General features: G+C 39.5%; 1 non-coding gene across 1 annotated transcript; it reads right to left on the bottom strand.

Annotated features, from left to right (window-relative positions):
- Nucleotides 1-1,618: 1,618 nt before the first annotated feature.
- Nucleotides 1,619-1,690, bottom strand: TRNAS-GGA (transfer RNA serine (anticodon GGA)). Its single transcript has one exon. It is a non-coding gene; the product is annotated as a tRNA-Ser (tRNA).
- Nucleotides 1,691-6,107: the final 4,417 nt, after the last annotated feature.

The raw sequence follows: 6,107 nt of genomic DNA, 5'->3' as shown, positions 1-6,107 counted from the left end.
CCAAATTAAAGGAGTAACAGATTAAGTGATAAGAAAAGAACTCAAAGAAATTTTTCACCTTTTCCTCAATCCATCCCTGTGATAAAACTACAGTAGTTGCTTTGATCTTTGAAAGACTAACAGAAATGAGGGAATAATGATAATTATTTTCATAATTTAGCAATACTTATTTGTTGAGTGCTTATAATGTAGTAGACACTATTCTAAGCTTTGTGTATGTGCTGACAATAATCCTGTAATGTATATACTCTTTTTCCTTCAACTTAACAGAAGAAGAAATAAAGTAATAGAAAGATTAAATATTTCGCCCCAAATCACATGACAGCTGAGTGGTAGAAAACTCAAACCTAGTTTCAGTCCAGAGCTATGCTCTTCACCACCACCATGTAATAAATGCAATCCATTCTGAGCCCATGATCCAATGTACTCATTTCATATCTTCCATGATCCAATGTATTCATTTCATATCTTCCAGCACCTGCTCTTTTGTATGAAAAAAAACAACTAGTAAAGTTTTGCATGAAAACATTACAAACACACAAAAAGTGCAGATGAAGTCACTAAAATAAGGTGGCTTTCTGACAACCTCCCCATCCATTTCTTTCGTAAATTGACCGTTGTTTCAGATCTCCCTTATTAGGTCAGGAACCTGATTTTTTCAGCACACTAAAAAGGAAACTGTTTCTGAAGGGTGAATGCATATGAGCTAAATTTTAAAGGACTAGAGGAAAAACCAAAATGTCAAAATAATCTATTCCACACAAGTGCATGTTTAATGAATGCCTAGGTATTGATGATACAATGGTGATTCTAAGAGCTCCAAATAAAATTTCTGTCCTCATAAATCTTATATTCCAAATGAAGGAGACAGATAACAAAAATATATGTCTATAAATTGAACGAAAATAGTAGTGTTACAAAGAAAAAATAAAGCAGGGAAAAAACAAAGGGTTGAAATCTACTTAAGAGAGCTCTACTTAAATTGAGTGCACAGTGACGAGGTTTCCAAGGGGATGATATTTGAACAAAGACTATAATGAAATAAGGAAGCAAGCCAAATTGACACGAGACTAGTGTTCAAACAAAGGAAAGGCCTTGTGAAGGGAACATGCTTGACATGTTTGAGAAACAGGAGACCAACATGACTCGAGTTCAATGGCAAGGAGGACAATAGTAAGATGATTTGGGAAAGCCAGTCAAGGGCAAGATCACAAGGGTTCTTATAAGGTTATAAGGACATGATAATGAATTTTGGACCTTATACTACTAATGTGATAGAAGCTATTAGTGTATTTTGAAGAGGCAAGTGATATGCTCCTATTTTCTTCTTTAAAAGATCACTGTAGCTGAGAACATGGAGTTCTTAGCCATAGTGAAGAACTGACTAAAGAGGGACATAAGTGCCAATAGGGAAGCAAGATAGGTACCTACTGCAGGGCCAAGTTAGAGATGACGGTACTTTGAAGCAGAGCAGAAAAAGCTAAAGCGAAAGTGAAGTCACTCAGTTGTGTCCGACTCTTTGCGACCCCATGGACTGTAGCCTACCAGGCTCCTCCCTCCGTGGGATTCTCCAGGCAAGAGTACTGGAGTGGGTTGCCATTTTCTTCTCCAGGGGATCTTCCCAACCCAGGGATCGAACCCAGGTCTCCTGCATTCCAGGCAGACGCTTTAACCTCTGAGCCACCAGGGAAGCAACAGCTAACAAAGTAATAAATGGCGAGGGGGGTGGGGGGTGGATATGGAATGTATTTTGAAGAATGCACTCAAACACTGGCCTGATCAATAAGTGAATAGAGATGCATATTTGGCTAAAAACAGACAATCAAGATGTTGGTTTTGGACATGATGAGTTTAGCATTCGTATCAGACTTCAAAAGCAGATTTTGAGTAGGCAGTTGTATAAATAGTCTGTAGTCTCCCTGCCAAAATGGTAACCCATTCCAGTATTCTTGCCTGGGAAATCCCACAGACAGAGGAGCCTGTCAGGCTACAATCCATAGAGTCACAAAAAAGCCAGACATGATTTAGTGACTACACAACAACAACAAAGTCTCTTATCAAGAGAGGAGAGGCTGGGTTTGAAGATAAAAACTTGAGGGTCATCAGTAAATAGGTTGGTTTTTAAAGCCAAGGACTTGAATTTAACCCCCCAGGATACTGAATGAAGACAGAGGTGGGGAAAGACCCCAAGTTCAAGGTCTGAAGCAACTCCAATTTAGAAGCAGGAATACAGAGAGTACAACACAGGAGACTGAGGAAGGGTAACCAATGAGACAGGGGGAAAAACCAGCAGCACATGTTCCTGAGACCAAAAGAAGAAACTGCTTCAAGATGGTGGGAGCACTAATTGTAAGAAAAGATTTCTGAGGAGTTGAGTTCATACTCTAAGGATCAGGATTTGGTCAGTGGATTAGGCAACATGGAGGATATTTGTGACTTTGGCAAGAGAGAATTCAGTGAAGTGGTGGGAAAAAAGCTTGGCTGAGGCAGTGGGAAAGTGATAAGGTGAGGAAGCAGGTAAGGTGAGGATGAATCTAGTAGATGATACCATCTAATCCACTTGGGTAGCTGGTATGACCTAAGTCCAGATATGACCTAAATCAAATCCCTTATGATTACACAGAGGAGGTGACCAATAAATTCACAGGATTAGATCTGGTAGACAGAGTGCCTGAAGAGCTATGGATGAAGGTTCATAACATTTTACAGGAAGTGGTACCCAAAAACCATCTCTAAGAAAAAAAACGCAAGAAGGCCAAGTGGTTGTCTGAGGCCTTACAAACAACTGAAACAGAAGACAAGTGAAAGGCAAAGGAGAAAGTGAAAGATATACCCAACTGAATGCAGAGTTTCAGAGAGAGAAGAAAGCAAAGAGAGATAAGGAAGCCTAAGTGAATAATGCAAAGAAACAGAGGAAAACAATAGAATGGGAAAGACTAAAGATCCCTTCAAGAAAATTGGAGATAGCAAGGGAACATTTCATGCAAAGACAGGCACAATAAAGGACAGGAATGGTAAGAACTTAGCAGAAGCATAAGAGATTAAGAAGAGGTGACAAGAATACAGAGAACTGTACAGAAAAGGTCTTACTGAGCCAGGTAACTACAATGGTGTGGTCACCAACCTACAGCCAGATGTCCTGGAGTATTAAGTCAAGTGGGCCTTAAGAAGCATTACTATGGGCAAAGCTACTGGAGGTAATGAACTTCCAACTGAGCTATTTCAAATCCTAAAAGATGATGCTTTAAAGTGCTGCACTCAATATGCCAACAAATTTGGAAAACTCAGCAATGGCTACAGAACTGGAAAAGATCAATTTTCACTTCAATCTCAAAGAAAGACAATGTCAAAGAATGCTCAAACTACTGTACAATTGCACTCATTTTACATGCTAGCAAAGTGAAAGTGAAGTTGCTCAGTCATGTCCGACTCTTAGTGACCCCAACGACTGCAGCCTACCAGGCTCTTCCGTCCATGGGATTTTCTAGGCAAGAGTACTGCAGTGGGTTGCCATTTCCTCCTCCAAGGTAATGCTCAAAATCCTTCAAGATAGCCTTCAACAGTACATGAAATGAGAACTTCCAGATGTATAAACTGGATTTAGAAAAGGCAGAGGAGCCAGAGATCAAATTGCCAACATCTGTTGGATCACAGACAAAGCAAGGAAATTCCAAAAAACCATCTACTTCTGCTCCATTGACTGTGCTAAAGCCTTTGACTGTGTGGATCGCAACAAACTATGGAAAATTCTTCAAGAGATGGGAATACCAGACCACCTTACCTGTTTCCTGCAAAACCTGTGTGGAGGTCAAGAAGCAACCGTTAGAACTGGACATGGAACAATGGAGTGGTTCAAAATTAGGAAAGGAGTATCTCAAGCTATATATTGTCCCCCTGCTTATTTAACTTACATGCAGTGTACATCATGCAGAAGGCTGAGGTGGAAAGATTCACAAGCTGGAATAAAGATTTCTGGGAATAAAATCAACAACCTCAGATATGCAGATGATACCACTCTAAAGGCAGAAAGCAAGGAGGAACTAAAGAGCCTCTTGATGAGGGTGAAAGAAGAGAGTGAAAAAGCTGGATTAAAACTCAACATTCAAAAAACTAAGATCATGGCATTCAGTCCCATCACTTCATGGCAAATACATGGTGAAAAATTGGAGATAGTGACAGATTTGAGCAACAACAACAATCAACTTCAAGTCTTTCTGGCCTAGAAGTCTATTTTACATCACTGTGTGGTGAAAGTGAAAGAAGAGTGTGAAAAAGTTGGCTTAAAGCTCAACATTCAGAAAACGAAGATCGCAGCATCCGGTCCCATCACTTCATGGGAAATAGATGGGGAAACAGTGGAAACAGTGTCAGACTTTATTTTTTTCAGTTCCAAAATCACTGCAGATGGTGACTGCAGCCATGAAATTAAAAGACGCTTACTCCTTGGTAGAAAAGTTATGACTAAGCTAGATAGCATATTCAAAAGCAGAAATATTACTTTGCCAAATAAGGTCTGTCTAGTCAAGGCTATGGTTTTTCCTATGGTCATGTATGGAGCTGAGAGTTGGACTGTGAAGAAGGCTGAGTGCCAAAGAACTGATGCTTTTGAACTGTGGTGTTGGAGAAGACTCCTGAGAGTCCCTTGGACTGCAAGGAGATCCAAGCAGTCCATTCTGAAGATCAGCCCTGGGATTTCTTTAGAAGGAATGACACTAAAGCTGAAACTCTAGTACTTTGGCCACCTCATGAGAAGAGTTGACTCATTGGAAAAGACTCTGATGCTGGGAGGGATTGGGGGCAGGAGGAGAAGGGGACGACAGAGGATGAGATGGCTGGATGGCATCACCGACTCAATGGACGAGAGTCTGAGTGAACTCCGGGAGTTGGTGATGGACAGGGAGGCATGGCGTGCTGCGATTCATGGGGCCGCAAAGAGTCTGACACAACTGAGCGACTGAACGGAATTGAACTGATGGCAATTTTGAGGTTTAATTCCTAAGAGCAATTTATTTCTCCTAATTCCAGTTCTTTGGGGCACCTTAATGTTTCCTTTAGGAATTAACTACTTCAAAATTACCTTGTTAGTCTGATAGATGTAAAATATCAAATAAAATGTGTAAGAATAAAGAATCACTGTCATAGATGAAAGGTCAGGAAAAGAAGCTGAATTATATAGTATTTTAAAGAGCTATCATTTAATTCTCCTGGATAAAAAACTTCATGATAAGAAACACTTCTATGAATTATATAAATCCATGTAAAACCTTAGTACCCCAAACTCAGTATATGTTCACTGATATTGCTAGTAATCAATGACCATGATGATAATGGTGGCTGTGATTCTTAAAAAAGGAATTATATTAAAGCAAATAAAGATGGCGCATCTTTCATATGATGAACAGGCATTTCTGCCAATAGACTATCAATTTCCTCTAAAAATTTTAGGAAAAGGTAAACAGAACTTACTGAGCAACTAAACAGACTGGCAAATCTTGCAAGGAAAGGTGCCAGACTTACTGATTAATGAATTTTCTGGAGATAGATTTTTTTAAAGAAATTTTTCTTTTATATTAGAGTTGATGATGTGGCTTTAGTAGCAAAGAATCCTCCTGCCAATGCAGGAGATGAAAGAGACACAGGTTCAGTTCCTGAGTCAAGAAGATCCCCAGGAACTCCAGTATTCTTGCCAGGAAAATTCCAGGGACAGAGGAACCTGGCGGGCTGGGGTCACAAAGAGTTGGACACAACAGCACACACACACACACACACAACAATTGATTAACAATGTTACGTCAGTTTCAGGTGTATGCCAATTGATTCAGTTATACATATTCAAGTATCGATTCTTTTTCAAATTCTTTTCCCGTTTAAGTTATTACAGAATATTGAGCAAGGTTCTGTGTGCTATGTAGTAAGTTCTTGTTGATTATTCATTTTAAATATAGCAGTGTGCACCTGTTAAACTCAAACTCTGTAACTATTCCATCCCCTCAACCTTCCCCTTGGTAACCAAAAATAAATTCTAAGTCAAAAGTAAATTCTAAGTCTGTGATTCTGTTTTGTAAAGAAGTTAATTTGTATCACGCCCTTCTAGATTCCACGTATAG

The sequence above is a fragment of the Ovis aries genome, chromosome 1, assembly GCF_016772045.2.
Source record: "Ovis aries strain OAR_USU_Benz2616 breed Rambouillet chromosome 1, ARS-UI_Ramb_v3.0, whole genome shotgun sequence".
In the NCBI taxonomy this organism is placed as follows: Eukaryota; Metazoa; Chordata; class Mammalia; order Artiodactyla; family Bovidae; genus Ovis; species Ovis aries.
Note: the sequence above shows the minus strand (reverse complement) of the source record. Positions and strands in the feature narration are given on the sequence as shown.